This window comes from Cyprinus carpio, chromosome B7 (assembly GCF_018340385.1).
Source record: "Cyprinus carpio isolate SPL01 chromosome B7, ASM1834038v1, whole genome shotgun sequence".
Classification (NCBI taxonomy): domain Eukaryota; kingdom Metazoa; phylum Chordata; class Actinopteri; order Cypriniformes; family Cyprinidae; genus Cyprinus; species Cyprinus carpio.
The window spans coordinates 7,371,921-7,393,960 of record NC_056603.1 but is presented as its reverse complement, the minus strand read 5'-3'; the positions used below and the strand labels follow the sequence as shown (position 1 = coordinate 7,393,960).

At 36.1% G+C, this 22,040-nt stretch overlaps 1 protein-coding gene across 1 annotated transcript in view; it reads left to right on the top strand.

Annotated features, from left to right (window-relative positions):
- The window catches only part of LOC109045027 (fibroblast growth factor 11-like), a 53,477-nt gene that overhangs the window by 6,887 nt on the left and 24,550 nt on the right, over positions 1-22,040 (top strand). The gene's annotated exons all lie outside the window — the stretch shown is intronic.

Sequence of the window (22,040 nt, the reverse complement as noted above, 5' to 3'; positions counted from 1 at the left end):
AGAATGCAGTAAAACAATGTTCTGTTTAAGTGTGTGCTGCGGTTTTGTCATCTGTAGCTTTAAATGTGATTGTTTTTATCATTCATCAGCTCTGAAAGTGATTTCAAGGATATCGATCCTCTGTACCAATATTGTCATAGTTGTAATATGGACTGCAATGATTTTGAAAAACCATATCTTCATCTTTAATGTTATAGTTATCATCCTTGGTGTGAATGGGTCTTTGGTCTTCATATTTTTACCTGATTTATTTGAATAATACAGTGACTTCTGTGAATTTACAAGTGTCACAAATCTAAAATCTCCCATGAGGTTTGTGATAGAAGAATATTAGATGACAGTCCTTCATAAAAGGACTCTAATATGCCATAATGTATAGCCTATATTGTACCTTTATGGGATTTGGTGGTGTTTTATTGTATAGTGCTGTTAAATCTGTTATTGGAGCATGTGTAAATGTTAATGCTGGCCTGAAACTCTACAGCATCCATCATAAGCTCTGCTGTTTGATAGATATTTCTTTCTGTCACTGTTTTCTCCATCCCAGGATAGTGGTAGGTCACTGCCTCACGCTTTGTTTTATATTGATTGAGGGCTAGATGTTTTTTATCAGGCACATGTAAATTATACTGGGGAATCAGAGTCTGGGTGACCTCCTATCTTTGGAGAGCTTCTCATAAAAATGTGTGTTGTAGTTATTTGTGGTTGTAAATTTAGTTTACTACAAAACAAATTAGGCTGCAAGAAAGAGCCTCTGAAATGTAAACTTTAAAGAAGTTAAATCTGTAGGCTTGTGTGCTTATTTTATATTTATCCATTATATCCATAAGTTTCTGTCTATAAAAAGGTCCTTATCTTATTAGACAGTTGTGGTTTTAAAAGGATAGTCCACCCAAAAATTATTCAAACAAATTCTATCATCATTTTCTCGCCCTTGTGTTGTTCCTTGTACTGTATTTTGAAAAATGTTTAAATGGTTTAAATTGTACAGTGAGTGTCAACGAGGTACAAAAATCATTGCATTCCACTCACTGACTTTCATTACAAAAAGAGAGATAGTTTTCACTTTCTAATCTATAGTATTTTATGTTCTGCAGAAAGTCATAAAGCTTTGGAACTAAATGAGAGTAAATGAAATTATTTTTATTTTTGGATGAAATATTCCTTTTGCATAATAATAAATTATTTTTGGACATAGATTAGCTAGCTCGACACTTACAAACTGGTCAACGACAGCAACCGAGAGCCTCATCAATTAAAAAGTGACAAATGCGTGGAAATATTACAATGTGCAACCACTAAAGTCAGCACAGCAGCTCTGCACCATATGGTGAGCATAATTTCTTTATACTGAATATCACAATTTTTTTGTGAAATAGAGATGTCAGTATGGCAAGTCAACCAAAATATTTTAGATCAATTATTAAAGGCAATTTTCTTTTTGACACTATTATTGATGGGGCAGTTCAAATTTGCACACAAATATCCCCACCAATTATATTAGCAGATTTAATTGATGAATTGATCTTTTGATAAATTTATGCTTGACAACCAATGTACCTGGTGATGTAGTTGTTTGTCAGTTAATCTAGAATTAATTTGCAAAATGTGGAGAGTTTACTATTTACCACTTGCAGTTTGAGAGTATAATATACAGTACTACAAAACACATGAATAACATTCTGATGCAAATGTTTCTATTTTCCATGTAAGGGAGGGTCAAGATTATGGTGGTTCTTATAGCTGTTACGAGAGGGGCTTGAATGTATGCCTTGACATCTCTGACTGGTTAAAAACATTAGCAAGCGATAACCACATAATCTATGCAGCCAACGAGAGATAGCTCTGAGACAGCCTCTCATGTACCACAAGCTTTATATATATTCCTTTGGGTACAATCGAAACAGTCTTTTAATACTGAAACCGCCCCTCTAGCTGAATTATGTTGGCATTTGTGTCAGTTTTTTTTTTATGTTTTTAGAAGCAGTAGATATGCAGAGATTAACAACACAGAAGAGTGATCTGAATGGCTGAGGTGGGAGCATGAAAGGGTTTTGTATATGGCCCGGATGTGGTTGTAAACATGATCCAATGAGACATGCTGATAGAACACTTCTGTTGTTACGTATGTGTGTTTTATGTGGAACGGTTCTTCCGCTCTTAATGTGACCTCAATGCTTTTCTTGCCAAACTCGCAGAGGGACCTTAGCAGAGGTCATACACGCAAACAGAAACACACTGAGAACTTCTTCTCTTTTTTTTTGGTAGTGTAACCCAACACAAGATGACCAACTTAACAATAGAAGAAGCATCAACAATTTAAACGCATTGAGAGAAACTTCCTTTTAAAGGGGTACTCCATCCCAAAATAAAAAAAATGTTGTCATTAATCACTTACCCCCATGTCGTTCCAAACCCATAAAAGCTTTGTTCGTCTTTGGAAAACAATTTAAGATATTTTGGATGAAAACAAAAGCATTGTCAGAATAGACCATCTGTCATCAGTGATTCAACCTTAACATTATGAAGCGACGAGAATACTTTTTGTACACAAAAAAAAAAAAAAAAAAATACAGACTTTATTCAACAATTCCTCTCCTCTGTGTCTCTCCAAATCAGCGTAGCACCATTTTGGCAATTCTGAGGAGTACACAGATGGCGTACGCTCTTCTGTATCAGCCGCACCACAATGATACATTTTTTATGTGTATTTACGCTTTGGTTTGAAAGAAAACAACGCATTGACGCAACGCTGCTGACACAGATTTGTCAAAATGGCGTTACGCTGATTTGGAGAGACACAGAGGAGAGGAATTGTTGAATAAAGTCATTATTTTTGTTTTATTCGTGTACAAAAAGTATTCTCGTTGCTTCATAACGTTACGGTTGTATCACTGATGGTAGATGGAGTATTCTGACGATGCTTTTCATACTTTTCTGGACCTTGACACTGTTATTTACTTGGCAGTCTATGGGACAGTCACAAGCCTCCCGGTTTTCATCCGAAATATGGGTTTGGAACGACATGAGGGTAAGTGATTAATGACAAAATTTTCATTTTGGGATGGAGTATCCCTTTAATGTGTGGTGTAACCTTAACCCAACATAAGAGGAAACAGATGCACAGAACAATTTAAAGCACACAACACAAGGCGTAAGACTTTGAAAAACTGTGTTGTGTATATATAGCAGAATTAAATATTGAATGATATCTCTGGAGTATCACAGTACCTGTCTCTGCCATATATAATGTAGACAGACACATTAATGTATAACATGTTATATGCTACACAGATCTTCCGATTTAGGGTTTTACACAATTTTACAGAATTGAATTTTAATTAAGGTTCATTATGATGTTCATGTTCATTTTACTCTAATTCTACTAAAAGTTAATTGTACTTAATAGAGAAAAGTGACCTCAATAACTGATTATATTAAGCTTAACTCAAACTTAATGAGTTACGGCAGATTCCCTTTTCCCAGCATGCTTTGCTTCGGCCTGTTAAAGGAGAGTAAATGTTGAAATTAAGTGTTATTTTCCGTGTTTTTGCACAAGATTTATACAGGGGGAGGAGATCTGTTAGTGTTTAATGATCTGTTATGTTGGGATTTCAAAGGGTTTGTTTTTGTGGGTTACCATTGTGGGGAAGAGTAGAGCCTGTGGTTAGGTCGAGGATGGGCCACAGAACATTAGACTATATGATGCCTTATTTAAAAAAAACTATGACGTTGCACATTATAGCATAATGAGAATCAGCTGCATTAATTGTGTTAGTACATGCTTGCTATTGCTAGCTACTGTCAATTAATTGCAAGAGATTTTAACTAAAGTTTTTTTTAATGGTTTGGTAACACTTTAGTATAGGGACCAATTCTCACTAACTAGTTGCCTGTTATTAATATATTGGCTGTTTATTAGTACTTATAAAGCTCATATTCTATTTATCAAGGCAAAAGTCACAATTAATGGTCTGTTAAAAGCCAGAATTGGACCTTAAAATAATGTGTGCCAATGGTTGTATGCAATTTATTTAAGTCTCAGCTACACAAATTATTTGACTAGATTTATAGTTTAATTTGGTATTAAGAAAAATGATCTTTTTGTGGGCTCAAATGGAATAAGAAGTTCACATACAGTAAATATTAGTTTTTACACTTAAATGGTTTAAGGCAATCAGTTTCCTCAAATGGGTTGAGTTACCTTAACAAGTTGGGTTTTACAGTATAGCAAACAGGATGCAACATTCTTAAATTTAAGCTTGAATTGAAGTAGAATGAACATTTTAAATGGGGTTTTCAGGCAAACTTGTTTTGATAAAGCCTTCAGAAGAATGGATAAATAGATTTGGAATGCCACAAAAGTTCATTTTAGTTTATATATTTCCTCATATTCAATGAAAATATCTTTTGTGGATCTCAGTAAACTCCTCTTTTTGATATTCCAATTGAATATACTGGTATACCAAGGTATGCAATATATGCGGCACCTGCCATCAGTGGCATTGTGTGCATGCTTATGTTTATCCACTGTTATTCCTCTGAAGCCTTGCTAAGCAAATATAAATTTCCTCTGCTGATGGCTTTCAGCTGGCATGTTAGTTTAGTAAGTGTTGGGCAACCAAAATGTTTTTTGAAGGAGAGTAGAGAATTTTTACCTTAAATAGAAAACTCTGTCATCATATATGCTCCTTATGACTCTCAAAAACCATGTGATTTCTTCCATTGAACTGAAAGGGACAGCTCTTTTCTGTAAAAAGGCCATTTATGTGCATATGTCAATTTCAGTTGTAGGTTTAACACAACTAAAACACAATTAGGTTGGATCTGAACCATTCTAAATAAAATCTGTACAGTATATCTAGAGTCTAGACTAACATTTCAACACACATAATATAGAGTAGTCTCTTGTAGTTGGTTGTTGTGTTGACTGGCTTTAACTCAAATATTCTGTTTAGCACCTATGAGCCCTCATTCCCCTTTAACACACACACACACAGACACAGACACACTTGATGCATTTAGATCACAGTGTCCTAAAACAAAAATGTCATTGTGTTCCAGAGAGGTGTTAGGTTGTTTGGATTTGAGTCTCAGGTTAAACCCCTCTGAGGATCAAATATACAAGCTTAGACAGAAAGTCACACACACGTGCATACAAACACTCACAGCACCTCATACAAGGAAACTCGCATGTCATACATTTCCTAGGAATTCACACCTGCTGGGGGCGATTAATCCCAGCGTCTCTTGTGTGTGTGTGTGTGTGTGTGTGTGTGAGCGTTGATGCGCATGTGTGTTTACCTCTGCACACATCTCAAGTTTACAAGGCAGGTTTGATAACAGGTCAGTTAGAGAGGGGGAATGAATTCTCTTGATCTTATGTAACTCAGATACACTGCTTTTAACACAGTCATAGCTAGCATACGTGTGTTTTTGTCAGCTGCTCAACAGTCCGTGATTTGCCAAGGACTTTGCTCTTCACTGTGACCCCAGACACTTAATATTTAGTTATATAATCAATTTGATAGCACTGACGCTATTTTCACTATTTTAGTTGAAGTATTTGTTGTAGTAAGTGCTGGTCACTTTTTGTGCACAAAAGGTATTCTCGTAGCTTCATAAAATTATGTTTGAACCAATAATGTCACATGGACTATTTTAAAAATGTCCTTACTACCTTTCTGTGTCTTGAACATGGTCTATGCAGGGTCTTCTGCTGTCTATGGAGGGTCAGAAACCTCTCAGGTTTCATCAAAAATATCTTAATTTGTCTTCCGAAGATGAACAAAGGGTTTATGACATGTAATTAAGGACATAACTTTCATTTTTAGGTGAACTATCCTTTTAACATCAGCCGGTGTTATTTAAATGTCCTTTCAAGTATAGTTCTTATTATGATTTAGCTGTGGTGTTACGGGATAAATTGGTGTTTTTTGTTTAATTATGAATTATTAACTCTGTCCTTGCTAATAGTTTGTCCTAAGCAATATATAAAACTTCTAACTATAGAATAAATTAGATGTGAAAGAGAAAAGAGAATTGTGACTGTACTCTATTTGAGTGCTGTCTGTCGTTAAAACATGTTCAGTTGAGAGTTTTTATATTTTTAGAGTACATTGGATTTACAGAGACTCTAAGAGGAAAGCATGGGACTATCTGTGCTTCAGAATGGTAGTTAGATCCACTGTGTGGACTGACTCAGACACGTGTGTGTGCTTGATCATTCATGTGTGTATCTCATGGGTGATGTATGTGCGTGCAAAGTGATGAGTACAGTTGCATGCTGGTTGTTGTATGTTTGTTTGCATGGATGCATTCTGTGGAGTCTAAAAGTATAAGACAACAAATTTATGAATTTATGGTGATATAAAATGAATAAGAAATATTTAAACACCCTAAAAGCTCTCGTGCACAAACAGGTTCCCTTCATGCACATAAAACTGTCACAGTTGAACATATTTATACTGACAGATTGCCCATGGGGTTTCCATTCTTTCCGAAGGAAAACATTTATAGATATCTATCCAGAAAAAAATAAGAGATGAGTGGAGAATGGCAAAAATATGAACTGCCCATCAATGCACAGAAAGAAATAAAGATGTGTGTATTGATCGCAAGGGAATGAGCAGCTCTTGGCATAACTGTAGATAGTGTGCAGTAAACAGCTTTTAGATTTTATGGATACAGACTGATATATTGCATACTAAGACAAGTGACAGTGAGATTTTACTGAGATTACAAATTGCTAAAAACTAAAAAGATATTTGTTGAAGACTTAAATTTGAGACTTACTGTACTTGTTTGTTTAATGGTTTCATTTAGAAAGATTTCAAATTTGTGGACCATTTTCCCGACATTTAGATATAAATGGGCCTTTTTGCTGTTGCTCATTTATGATTTCTATGTATGTCCTCTCTTTACTTGTGAAATGATAAACAATGTTGTCATTTCCAGTATCCAGTTGTCACTATTTTTCAATAACAGCTTCTTTGCAGAGCCTGCATTACATTGTGGCGGGATCACAAAGGAATCTGTGCTGAAATGTGCCATGGAGTCTTTCAAGGTTGGCCTGATGTGATCAGGGACATCGTTAATAATTAGCATCCCCACTTCCAGAAACAGCACATCATTTGGAAGCAATCTACAAATGTTTAAATACGTTTCCAGTTGTCTTTACATAGAGTAGTACATCAAACTTCTTTATTTAAAATGATTTTTCATGATATGTTCCTTTTAATGATAGTTGACCGAGCACATGCACACATGTAATAAGTAAGCACAGTTTACGGCTAGTCTTAATTAATTCAGGAGCTCCGAATGATGTCTGAAAATTCAATTCAGGGTTGATCTAAACACTAGTTTACCCTTTGGGTAAATCTTTAGAAGCTAAAGGGTCGACAAGTACGTTTCTGTCCCTAATACAGGGGCTCAAGCATGAGCTCCCCCCGGACACTATGTAGAGAATTTTTATTTAGCATTGTTATGCATTCACTGGATGTATGTTAGGCTCCATTAAAAGTTTAAGTGACATCACTTTATCTGCCTGAGTGATTTTAACAAAATAATTATTGTGCATTCTTCATAGTTTTATTGTTGATATTCAAAAATCTTAACCAACCTAAACTTTTGAACAATGTATATGTAACCGGTGTAGTCTGCGTTGTTTTCTTCATGAAATGACCAGACGGACATCAGATGACAGCTCGACTTTTCTTTTATTCTCTGATAGGGCTGATAAAGACACAATATTATTTTTAGACTGTGAATTCGCCCTCTTTCGTTTCTCTCCCATGCAGAGACAGTGCAGAAAGGGCAGAGAGAAATAAAACATTCAAACAATGAAATGAAATGTATTTGACAACATTGGTAACAAAAACAGCATACCTGATAAAGACACAATATTATTTTTTAGACTGTGTGAAATTCGCCCTCTTTCGTTTCTGTAAGATGAATGTAGAGTGCAATGCAATTAACACGTGCTTAAGTTCACATCGGACAGAAAAGTGATTTAACTTAATGAAAATACGAAAATAATCATATACATGAAAAATAATGTCCCATATATGATGTATATGACAGATTTAAATACAGAAGTACTTTAAAATAAAAAGATGTAATTGGATTAATTAGAGCTCATTAGAAACCCACCTCTCCCATGCAGAGACAGTGAAGAAAGGGAAGAGGAGGTGCAAAGACAGGAAATTAAGAACAACATTGCAGTCAGAAATTTAAAGGGGAAAGGTTCACACACAGGCATATCAGGTACACGTTTGAACATTTTGTGTAATTCTACATATGATGAAAATACTTTCTATACCCGTTACATATAGTTGTAGTTTAATTATAATTAACTTAAAGCAGTAAAGTAAATCTTTTATGTGTGTGTCTAATGATTGGTATAACATTCTCTTGCACAAGCTAAAATAGAGTTTATAGATATTTTAAGTCGACAGACGTAACCTTTCTAGAGATAGACAGATACAGAGCAGTGTATAGTACTGTATGTAGTCAGTTCTTGGCAAGATGGTTGAGAGACCTTAATGGATGCAAGTTGGTATGTTTATAAGAAAGAGACAGAAGTGTCTATGTGTTTATAAAAGGCTGCATTAATGGCTATTTTCTCTTCAAACTCTCTCATCCTCATTTTGATTCACATTCTGCCAAAAGTTAACATTGTCATTAATGTTCTGTGATTCAGTTTATCCTCTGTCCCTGCCTGTATTATTCCCATCAATTCATCTCAATGTCTCGAGGTGTTAGCTAGCAGATTGCAGCTCCATCAACTTGAATCTCTCTCTCTCTATTTCTCTCCGTCCTCTTCCAGATTTCATCTATCCACGCTCGCTCGTCATTAATCTGTTTTCCCATCTTCATATTTGGTTTGATGGAGGACTGAGAAAGTGTGTGTGGACCCCCTGAGTTCTGTTAATGCTGACTCAACACACATTCACTTATAATTCAGACTCCTGTCACAGAATGATTCGCAGAGGTTGGGATTTCGTCTAATTGCATTGTGGGGCCCCCTGCGACGGATGTGCAGGGCCGCTCTGTGCTTTTAGGGACTCCCTCGTCAGCAAGAAAAAGTGAAGGGCGGTACGACGGGAAGGGAGGGGGAGGCGTGGTGTCTCTGTGGGAGAACAAAGTGTAATTAAAAGACTCTTAATGGATCTATTAATGAAGGAAACATCCAGGAGCCCATCTATGTGTGTGCACTCAGCATCTGCTAACACCACTTCAATTTCATATGGTTTCTGCGTGGATGAATACGCAAGAGCACATTCTCCAACGCTATTACAGCTTCCTTCATTTTTGCCTTACACTAACAGTTAAAATCCAATTAACGCATAGCACGCCTCACTATTCAGGAACATGATTTGTGAAGCTTCGTGGGAGTTTAAAATACTTGAGTCACCCCTTTTTCACATCTGTTTGGTTTTATCTTACAGTTTTTCTTGGAGAAGTTATGGAGTGTTGTGGTAAGCAATATTGTCTCAGAGGTTTATGTCAATTTTCTGTTCCTTCTAATTCAGACTGAAGAATTATGTTATAAATAAAACACTCGTCACACTTTAGTTTTAGAACCAATTCTCACTCTACACCTTTTCTCAGCTACACCTTTTGCCTCAATAAACTCCTAATTAATTAGTAAGGTAGTTGTTAAGTTTAGGTATGGGTAGGATTACGGGACCTAAAATATAGTCATGCAGAATAAGCCATTAATGTGTGGTTTATAAGTACTAATAAACAGCCAATATGCTAGTAATATGCATGCTAATAAGCAACTAGTTAATAGCGCGAATTGATTGCTAAAGTGTTACCAAAGCACTATCATTAAATGCTGCTAAATAACATTAAACTTTATGTACAGTGAGTCTAGTCATACTCTTTACCAATGATTATTTGAATTAACACTTACATATTCATTTACTTGTTTATACTCAGGCCATGCTGAACTCTTGTAATAGACAGTAAAGTAGAATAGCTTAGAGTTTGTCAGCATTGAATGGGAACCCTATCCCAGCCTCTGCTTGTCCTCTCATTCACCATTAACTCTTTCCAAGGTCACTGGCTGTATGGTAAACATAACAGCATCTGAAATATACAGTAAATGACTTTTTTTTACTGCAGGTCACACTGCCATTGTTCCTAATATATTCTTAAGCTTTGATTTGCCATATAAATGTTCAATGGCAGTCAAGGGAGGAAGTGGAAGATGTATTTGTGTGTGCTTATGGAGGGGCGTTGGCAATCAAATGGAAAAATATGAAGAATGAAGCTTTGGATCAAATAAATGGTGATGGGGGAGAGAAAGGGTGTCCCTTACATTCTTAGATTTTTAAACCACTTAATTTTATTTGGTTAAATTGATAAGAAAATGTAATTGCGATTATATCTTGAATTAGATTTGTTTGTATTATCTTGTTGGCAAATAGTTTTATATGAAATAGAAAACTTTTGTAAAATTACATCACTTTTACAAACTAAAGCTTAATAGAAATCTTTACTTCTAAATGATCTTGAAGAACAAGGTCATGTTGTTAATATTATTGGAAATCTACCTTTTTTTTCTTTCACTGAAAAAGCACTTTTTTACCCACACTAACTAAATCCTCTGGGATAAAGTCAGGCAATTAGTTGTGTTTTGTCCAGAATTTCAAGACTGTAATTATTTCATTGATGCGCCTCATTATCATTACTTACAATCAGGAGCCAGCCTTTAAGAAGCTGCCAGGTATTTTCTAAGGGGGTTTCCAGATGCCCTCAAAGATCCCCTTAAGGAAATCCCTTCCCCCGTGTAGTCTGGAGAGATTTGTGTGTGGAATACCTGGCAACCCATATTCCGCATTACTGCAGTGAATCAATGCAAACGTGGCAGCAATGAATGAATCACCTTTGAGGAGAGTGTGAATGAGAGCGAGAGAGATAGAGGATGGTGGTCACAGGGGGAAACCTCTGCAAGTGTTTGTGTGTGTGTCTGCAGTCTCTGCAGGGTGTGTTCTCATCATGTCTAAATGAGAACAAGCAGTGTACATAAGAGCAATGCCGACACATCACAATGTTGAACGTGAATCACATCTTCATGTGATAACAGATTCATCAAGAGTGATCCAATTAAGCAATGATGTCCTTACCTTCTCACATATCACATATTACCATATGTCATCTATAGCGCTGCAGCTTGTCCTTAAGATTTATTTTATTCAGAGATAGATCTGAATGTATGCACATGTCAGTTTTTGTTGATTTCCCTCTATCGTATCAGCATGTTTGTTTTTATAACTGCTAATTTAGTCTATATTTTTTGTATTAAATTATGTAATATGTCATATCAATGACTTGATTGCTTCAGCCCACTAGTTCAAATGCTTTGAAGTACATCACAATTGTGTTTCTGAGGTCAAAGTTTGTGTTAATTGCAATAAATGCACTCATTGTAGCTGAACAAACGAGTGAAAAGAGGGATAAGGTGTGTTGTTTTCAGGCTGCTTATGGGACCAAAGAGAAGAATAAGGAACAGATTAGATTAATTAAGGAGTATTGACTCATGAGATTAGGCTGAGGGTGTATGGTGTAAAATATGATTACAGACTGACCTTCAGTGAGAAAGGAAAAGGTCAAGATGAGCAGATGACCTCAGGGGAAAAAGGAGTGAAAGGTAAAAGATTTTAGAGGTCAGGAGAGAGGTTTTTGTTGTGTTTTGCTGCACAATTTTCTTAACATCCTTTAAAATATAGAAATTTGCTTATGTAAGAATAAAATTTCTACATGTATGCATATGAATATATTAGTGAGATTTTTCAATATTTTGAAAGAAGTCTCTTTTGCACACCAAAGCTGCATTTAATTGATCACAGATACAATAAGAATAGTAAAACTTATGTACTATTGTGAAACATTATTACTATTGTGAAACATTATTACAATTTTTGAGAGAGATTTTTTTTTTTAAAAGGTTTTTGTGTTTTCCGGTACTAAATTACTAAACATCCTAAAAAAAAAAATATATAAATAAATAAATAAAATGTTTTTGTAAAAAGAGAATTTATATATCCTTTATAATATAATTCAAAAAAATTGTGTTGGATTTTGAAAAGAAAAGCATTAGATTGGTCTACTTTGAGAGTAGATGACATTTTAAAATCAAATCATACACACGCGCATGCATGCCTATAAATATTTTGGTGAGAGATTTTTTAAGTTTTTAAAAAAAGGCTCTTATGCTCACCAAAGTTGCATTTATTTAATCAGAAATGCGATAAAAATAGTGAAACTATTTTACTATTGTGAAACATTACAATTATACAGCTATCTTACAATTTAGAAAATAAATTTTCTATTTTAATACATTTTAAAATGTTATTTAATTTCATTTAATGTCATTTAAAAGTCTTTACTTTCACTTCTTTTCATCAATTTAATGCATTTTATTAATGCAAGTATTAAAATGTATTGACCCTAAACCTTTGAACGAAAGTCTATACTGTAGAATGAATAATCTCATATTTTTTGTTTGTTTGTTTTTTGTAATGATATATAAGAATTTCAAGTAGAGTTTTATCAAGTCAAGATAATATGTGACCCTGGACCACAAAACCAGTCTAAAGTCGCTGGGGTATATTTGTAGCAACAGCCAAAAATACATTGTATCAAATTATAGATTTTTCTTTTATGCCAAAAATCATTAGGATATTAAGTAAAGATCATGTTCAATGAAGATATTTTGTAAATTTCCTACCATAAATATATCAAAACTTAATTTTTGATTAGTAATATGCATTGCTAAGAACTTCATTTGGACAATATTAAAGGTGATTTTCTCAGTGTTTAGATTTTTTTGCACCCTCAGATTCCAGATTTTCAAATAGTTGTATCTCAGCCAAATATTGTATTGTCCTAAAAATTAATCAATGGCAAGCTTATTTATTCAGTTTTCAGATGTTGTATAAATCTCAATTTTGAAAAATTTACACTTAAGACTGTTTTGTGGTCCAGGGTCACATATTTGTACTGGAAAACAGGACAAGAATCTCTCCCTTGACCTCAAATGCCTTTACATTCATAATGACATAATCTCATACTTTTGCTTTCCAAATCTTTAAGGATCAGTAAAAAAAAAAGAAAAGAAAAAAAAGGCTATTTTATGGTGTTGTAGTATATATTTATATATGTGTATATATATATATATATATATATATATATATATATATATATATATATATATATATATATATATATATATATAGCATACGTTCTTGTATGAACTTTATGAATTGATGCATATATTTTCTTATCATTGTCATAGTAGTGTCTGTTCTTGAGGTTTGTGAGTTGTGATTGAGTGTAAGTGCAGAGGTTCTACTGCAGTGATGTTGTCCAGTGCAGGAGGGGGCCAGAACGCTTTGGGTCTTCTGTCGCCGTGGTGATGATGTCGCTGCTTGGGATGATGTCGTCGCATTCTGACATCTCCGGCTGCCTGCCCAGCATGTCGTGAGCAAGTCCTCATTTAAAACGTCAGAATTAATCCGTACACAAAGTCATTAGAGCGGAACATTTTGCACAACTAAACTCTAAAGCTACAACACAAAAGCACATTTCTTGCTCAGCACACCTATGTGAAGAATAGCTCAAATTGTGCCGCTTATTAAAAATAATCTGTTTAACTTCAATTGTAGCTGGAGGGTTTGAGATGTGCTCTCCTGTGCTTTACCATGGTTCATTAAACAACCACCTAGAAACTTCCCCAGAACTCAAAGATCTTGCACAAAACACAAAGTCACCACATCATGGCGGGACATTTTGCACAGGCAGGTACCACCCAGCTAACATTGTCTCTACACCGGATGGCCGTATCATGCCGCGCTGCAACAACTAAAGTCTGTCTGGCTACACACTGGATGCAACAAAGCAACCATTGCAAATCATTTAGTAGTTTGTGTCAGAGGGCTACGTAATAAATAAAGTAATCAACATTTGAAGTGGATCAAAAAAGTTCATCAAAGGTGTCCTAAGACAAGAACGCATTTTGGTTTTAGGTTTTAGGACAACTTTGATGAAAGGTTTTGATCCACTTCAAATGTCGACTAGTGTAGAACGAGGCATTAGATTACTGTCAGGGATTTGTCACATCACGTCGTGCCCCATCCAGTGTAGACAGCATCATTATAATGGGTTCTAATGCCTTTTGTCTCGTCCAGTGTAGACAGTGTGGGAATGTTCTCAGAACTATGGCTAACGTTCTATGGCAAGTTCCTCCAAAGTTATGAACGTTGTTCTAGTAATGTTCAAGAACCTTTAGCATCCATTGAACCTTTCCATTCCATGAAAGGTTCTTTATAGGTTCTTTAGATTATTTACTTGTTCTTCACACTAAGAAAAAAAAAAATGGATCTTTTAAGAATTGATCACTGAAAGGTTCTTTGGGGATCCCGGATTGTTCTTCTATGACATCACTGCGAAAACCTCCTTTTGTAACCTTTATTTTTAAGAGTGTTGTAACATAATCTTCAGAGTACATTCAAAAGTGACATTTCCTTAATCTTTGCAAATTTATATAATGAATGGAATGTTCCCTTAACATATAGTATTGCTTAAAAAAATTACGTTTTGAATGTTCTGGGTACATTTAGAAATATGTGAACATTAGCAAAACATTATTAAAACATTCTTTTGTTGGCTGGGTGCACGCATACAGAAAATGTACACTCTAGTCTTAAAACTGACATTTGTAAGTGTTTATCCCTGGATTAGAGGCATGACATGTTAGTCAACCTGAAATAGTATTGCTGCATGTGAATGAAGCACTGAGTAAATGAAAGTGAAGGGAGGAACAAATACGCAGGCCGGCTGTTTTCTTGCTTTTATGACTTCTGACATCACCGCCAGCGAGAGAGAGAGAGAGAGAGAGAGAGAGAGAGAGAGAGAGCGGGAGTGGCAGAGACGAAGAAGAACACCTGATTAGCATTGTGTTCATGTCCCACTGCTGTGACTCTGAATGGCTGCGAGAGAGCAAAAGAACATGGGCGAGAAGGGAGGAGAAGGACAGAGCGAGGGAAAGAGCCAGCTCAGCACTTTCCAGAGGCCAGGGCAGAGGAAAGAGAGGCTGGTGGACCTGGGAAGAGAAAGAAAGCAGACACAGGGACACACAAACACCTCTCACAGGCTAATTGCTTCCCTAGGTTTTCATCTCTCTCTCTATTTGCAGACTCTTTGGGTGAGGTAAATACAGCAGGATGACAGTGTCAGGAACAACTGTTGTTCTATAGGTAAACTCTGTCTCAGTCTCTATGTCTGTGTCTCGGAGGTTAACAATAGAACAATACCTCACGACAGAATAGAGCAAGACTCCTTACAACACATGCACTGGGGCATCATACACCTATTTTTTTTAAATATATATGTTTGTATATGTGTGTGTGTGTGTGTGTGTGTGTGTGTGTGTGTGTGTGTATATATATATATATATCCAGTTTTCATACTATAAATTACTATAAATTGTGGTAATAAAATTAATTTGTACAATAGCATTTATAACAATATATTAGCATTTTTTGTGTTTAATTTCTATTATTTAGACAATATATTGAAGAATTTTAATATAGGTCATTATTTTAGATAAATATATAATTATAAAATAATGTTCATAAACTGTAGTAGTGTAACTGTAGTACTGTAAACTGTAATTATTTTAAATTGCAACAATATTTCACAATATTACAGTTTTTACTGTATTTTGATTAAATAAATGTATTCTCGGTGAGCGAGCATCTCATCAAAACCTAAACTTTTGTATAGTAGTGTGTGAAAGATAAACTTTACTTTTATTATTTTAGGCAACCACTTTCCTTTTTTTTTACCAAAAATAATGGTGCAAAATAATTGTGAAAGTTTCAAATCATTTTATTTGAAAGTTACATTCAAGCTCAAAAAACCGAGGGCATTAAATGGCTTTAAGCATTTGGAGTCACACACGCAATTATCTAACATTAGAGGAAAAAGAGGAAAGTAATGCACATACACACACAGCAGACTGTCTCAGACGTGAGATGTGTGTGTATGCAGTGGTAATGGTCATTAACTAATGCATGGTGGGAGTGTGTAAGGCACAGAGAGCTCTGGGTCAGAAGGCATTGATGCAAATACTCACACCAGACCAGCCCTCTATCATCACATCATCTGTCTCTGTCACACTGCGGGCCAGCATGACCACACACACATATACGAAAAGCCATTGCAGTTACACAAGCAACAGAGTGCTGGTGTGTATACCTTCTGTAGCATCTACAGTAATGTATAAAGCACAAGTGGTGCAAGGACAGATGGAGATATCTGGGTTGTTGTGTCCTGAGATGAATCTTCAGTGAGCCTTCTACCTCTAAATGAATCGAAAGAGTGTTGAAAAGATGCCTGGATTAGTTTTGTTAAGCCCTGCTCACCCGGGCAGTGATTTTATCACTGGAGGTCGCCAAGTCGCTGTTGGTCACTAGTTTGTTTTTGTGGAGTTGGATAGATGCCCAAACATGATTGGTGGGCTGTGTAACGAAAATGTTGAGAATTTGATGGCAAAGAAGAAGGAGGATAAGGCTGTATTTTGGACAGAAGTGCATAATGCATGCATGCGACTACAATATCAGCCATCTCTGACACAGTTTTAATCTACTGCTCCATTTAGACAGAGGCAAATCATTAAGAATGAAATCGTAGAGTAAATCTTACTTGAAAAGTAACATTTGCTTTCCTGCTTATAATATTAACAGCACCATTCATCATCTTTGTTTTCCTTTCTTTCTTTCTTTTTTTCTTTTTCAGTGATGTCTTATCTTTTCCTCTCATCTCTTTCTTGTGTTATTCTCACTTTGTTCTCTGGTGGCAGCGGCTCTTCTTCATCTCTCCCCTTCCCTGCATTCTCTCATCCCACTATCGGCAGGCCTCAGACATGTCCCAGCTCGTTTAGACACAAATCATTAAGCTTTACAGAGGAAAAAAATTAGGCCCATTAGTCCAAACTAATTCATCCCAAACTGCTGTGTGTTCCTGCCTGTGTTGTGTGACCTCTGTGTGTGTGTGTGTGTGTGTGTGTGATGTGTGGTGTGTGTGTGTGTTTTTCTTGACATTCCCCTGCATTGACATCCGTAGACAGAAAGACTGATAAATAGAATGAATGAACAACGGAATCTCACAATGGATGGATAGATGGAGATAGATATGGATGAATGATGGATAGAGATGGATGGCTGGAAAAAACAGTACAATGATCTAACAATGATTTAGCAGATATAAATGGATGGAGAGAATAATACAATGATTTAATGATAGATGGATGGATGAATTTTTGATGATTTGAATGGATGGATAGAATGATACAGTGATCTCACCATAATAGAAAGATAGGGAGGAATGGATGGATAGTTGATTGAAAGTAGATACTGTAGATAGATTTGAATGGATGAATAGAATGATATAATGATCTGACTATGGATGGATGGATGGATATGAATGAATTATGGATAGAGAAAAACAGTACAAAGATCTAATGATGGATGGAATAATACAATGGTCTAATGATGAATGGATGGATGGATGGGTGGATGGAGATAGATTTAAATGGATGAATAAAAAAAAGACAAATATTGCAAAACAAATCGAAAAATAAATAAATTGTATGAACAGTTGTGCTATAGATGATAATGGAATAGAATAGAGTGAGATGCAGGGATGTTCTAGGACGGAGGGGAAACAAATAAATATAAGAATATTGCACATTTTTATTGCATAAGTGGGGAACATTTAACTGTTCATGAGGTAGATTGCCTGGGGAAAGAAAACTGTTCTTGTGCCTGGCTGTCCTGGTATTTGTAGCTCTGAAGCGCCGGCCAGATGGCAAAAGTTCAAAAAGGGGGTAAACTTGGATTTGAGGGATCCAGAGTGATTTTTTGAGCCCTTTTATAGATAGATAGATATTACATAGATAGATAGATAGATAGATAGATAGATAGATAGATAGATAGATAGATAGATAGATAGATAGATAGATCTGAGTTTGGGTCAGTTGTTTGGTGAGAAATGTAAGAGTTGTTCCCAGGGCAAGTGATTGATTGTCCTAAATATTGTCATTACAGCCTTGGCTAGCTCTGCCCCGCCCCCCTTCATTACTCACAGTCACATTAGGCCGCTGGGAGCGTCCACTGTAATTTTATGCACTTTAGTCCAATACGTCCTCTGAATATGAAGCATGCACTTGTACACTTCCCATCCTGTTAGCTCGGCACAGACAATATTGTGCTTGACAAGTATGTTTTTGTAATTTTATGCAAAACAAGTAGTCTGCAGGTTTTTAATATGAAGAGGCAGTTGAGAGGGATCAGAATTGTGTTTATAAGATGATCTGATTCATATGCTTTTAGTTTTGTTGAGTGGGACTGTTTTGTTGAATTTGAACTGTATTTGTACATTTTTTAAAGGGTTGGTTCTACCCAAAATGAAAATTGTCATTAATTACTCACCCTCATGCCGTTCCAAACCCGTAAGACCTTTGTTCATCTTCGGAACACAAATTAAGATATTTCTGATGAAACTGGAGAGCAGTCTGACCCTCCATAGACAGCAACGCAACTGAAATGTTCCCAGGTCCAGAAACGTAGTAAATACATTGGTAAAACAGTCCATGTGACATCAGTGGCTCAACTTCAGTTTTGCTATGCTTTAAGAAAATGTTTTTTTGTTTGTTTGTTTGTTTGTTTTTTTGTGTTTTTTTTTTGTGTGTGTTTTGTGCAAAGTAATACTCTCTACAATGACGGAAGACGTAACTCCGGGGAGAAGAATAAAAAACAGGCTTTTTATTTCTAAGCGTCAGAGAATGTAAATGATCATCCAAAACTGTAAACTATGTCTGTTTTTGGCACAAACACGTTATAGGTGGATTTCAAGAATTTTTTTTTTTTTTTAAACCCATGATATGACCCCTTAAATGTGCTTGTATCTCTCTTCGTCTCTCTCCTCCCCTCTCCCTTTCTTGCTCCGAATAAAATATGGCAGTGCAGGAGCCAGACTTTGGTTAGGAACTGTTGTGCCTGAAAGCTTTATCGATGCTTTGCGTGAAGTATGAGAGTCTTCCTCTTTTATTTAGCGTGTGAATGTCTTCCAATAAAATAACTGTGTCATAACTTCTGCCCACTCTCTTGTTCTCCCTCTGTAACACTCGTTCACTTTTCTCTCCCCCTCGGGAAGCCGACGACTCCATCTCCAGCTGATTGGTTGATGTATGGTGTTATTCAGAGAGATGCAAAACCACATAACTCACCATGACGGGGCTTATAGGAGAGATAGCGAGGTACAGACAGGAAAAGGAGATCTCTAACCAGGTGACCAATGTGTCTGTGTAAATTTTGTTGAAACCTGGGCTCTTGGCAGACTGGCATCCCTGAGCGCACGCACTCAAACGCACATCAATATCACCCATCAGGAGTGCCCTTCACACCCTCTGTCCCCGGAGATGGGTTTTATGGTTATGCAGTGCAGACTGAAGACAGAGAGGGGTTGTGTATCAGCGCCGCTCTGTGTGGGGCTTTCAAAGCGTGTCACGGCAGTGCTACTAAAGAGGCTGACAAAGACTGATCTTCTGGGAATTTCCTACACAACCCGAATCAACCGAGTCAGAGGAGATGAAGGAAATGTGCCTTATCACAGCATAATATGTGGGTTTAATCTGTGAATATCGTTATTTGCCGCCTCTTTGCTTTGTGTGGAGCCTTTAATGTGAAGGCGCACACATAATTCTTTCCCAGCTTCTGTGAGTGGTGATTTGTCTGTGGACTGTGGCGGTGGCAGCCAGACACTGTGCCATGTAGCTGAATGTTAAAACTGTAGTTTGGCCCCTCAGGGCCTCACCTTCAGAACTGATCAATGGACACTAGCAAATAGAGGCCTGCAGAGAGAAAGACCAAACTATTTCTGCAGTGTTTTACATAGAAGGAGTGCTGAGAGGAAATGGGAGAGGCACACAAAGTGAGCTTTTGGGAAATAGAGTGACAAAAAGAAAAAGAGATCGCTAAAAGATTTAACGCTGAAAAGTTTGGGGTCGGTAAGACTTTAAGCTCACCGAGGCTGCATTTATTTGATCAAAAATACAGTAGAAAACAGTTATAGTGTCAAATATTATTAAAATTTAGAATAAGTGTTTTCTATTTTAATACATTCTAAAATGTAATTTACTTGATGCTGATTTTTTTTTCTTCTTTTTTGTATTTTGTATATTTTTCTAATATATAATTATTATATATTATTTGCAATTTTTCTTTCTCTAGACTCTAGGCCCTGGACGGCTGCTGCAACAATAGACATTTTACCTTTCATCTGTGCTTTTAATGGGATCGCTTAATATTTAAAGAGCAGTCTGTGTTTACACTTAAAATCCACTTCAAAAAAGCTGTTTGTTATTTTTGTAGTAAGTTTTGTTGAAGGTAGTTAGATAACACCATTTGCTCACATTTAATATGCCTTTGCTTTTATTTTATTCACTTCAGATTTTCCGACACAGTGCACTTTAAAGTTAATATTATTATTCTTTAAATGTACCTGTTTAGTTACTATTAGTCATTAAGCAACTGTATGCACACCCATACAGTAGCTGTTGGTTTCCTACATAGTAAAGCACCAGTACCAGTGTCCCACTTGTGTTGTTTTACACAGATCTCCAGCAGACTGCTAGGCACATCCCTTATTAGCGGTTATAGTTCATTTGATTATCTATCACCTCCCTTCTCCTTCAAAACCCCATAAAACCAGAATGTATTTTATTTGTAATTTTTAATTTTTAGTAACCTTTCTAAAGCAGAGCAGAGAGCCCTCTCTTAGCAGATAGCCCAAAATGTTCCTAAAACAATTACTATAGAAGTACCAATGGTACAGTGGTATCAGGCACCGTGGTACTTTGATAAGCAGTATACCATGGTACTGAATGATTATTATCATATCACACACACAAATAAAAACATATACTAAAAAAAAACACACACACACAAGAAGAGAAGGATTACTCACCCATGTCATTGTCACAGTTGCCTTGTGTGGCGAAACGAAGAAAAAGGAGACGTGGGGTTAACTCAAAGTAACAGTCTTTAATGATCCAAAACGGGGTAAAACTAGGTAGGCAGGGAAACACACACAGGAAACACAACATCGATGTTCAATACCGGACGCTAGACTGGAAACAACAAAGGGCTTAAGTAATAGGGTGTAAACTAGATGATAAAACACAGTTTGAGACTAATGAACTCATAATGAAACGATGAGGACAGGAACATAACCAAATATGGGCATAAGGAAACATGAGGGAGAACTTGGGGGAGGAAAACACAACACAGGACAGAAACACAGGCCTGACAGTCATTCCAAATTTGTATGACTTTCCTGCTTCTGCAGAACACAAAATAAGTTATTTTAAATTCCATTAACTTTGATTTGCATGGTCAAAAAAGATAAAAAAAAATAATGGAGGTCAATGGGAATCTAAACTGTTTTTTTTCAAAATATCTTCTTTTGTAAATTGTGTTCCACAGAAGAAGAAGAAAATCACACAGGTTTGAAACGACATGAGGATGAGTAAACAATGACAGAATTCATTTTGGGGTTGACTAATGACTATCACTTTAAGGTACTTATTTGTCAGTTGGATACAGTTTTATTCAATACATTTATATAGATTCCTCTGTTTTGCATCTCTTTCTAGAATGAGTTTAGAAAATGTTATAGCAGTTCACTGAACTCTTTGGGCAGTTTGTTTTGTTGGTGCTGTAAACTCTGACAGAGAAGACAGAGAAGCCCTGAATGTTTTGTTCCTGTTATTACACCACAGTCCATTGTCCAGTACAGACAGAAACAACTTCTTATCTTCCTTATGTGCTTTGTAAATATGGATGCTTGTATTTGAGTTTGTTATGGCTGACACAGTACAAGTCTTTTGAGGTAAGCTGTAAAATTAAAGATGATGTATTGACTGGTTTGTGCTTGTTAGTGTGTGTGTGTGTGTGTGTGTGTATCTT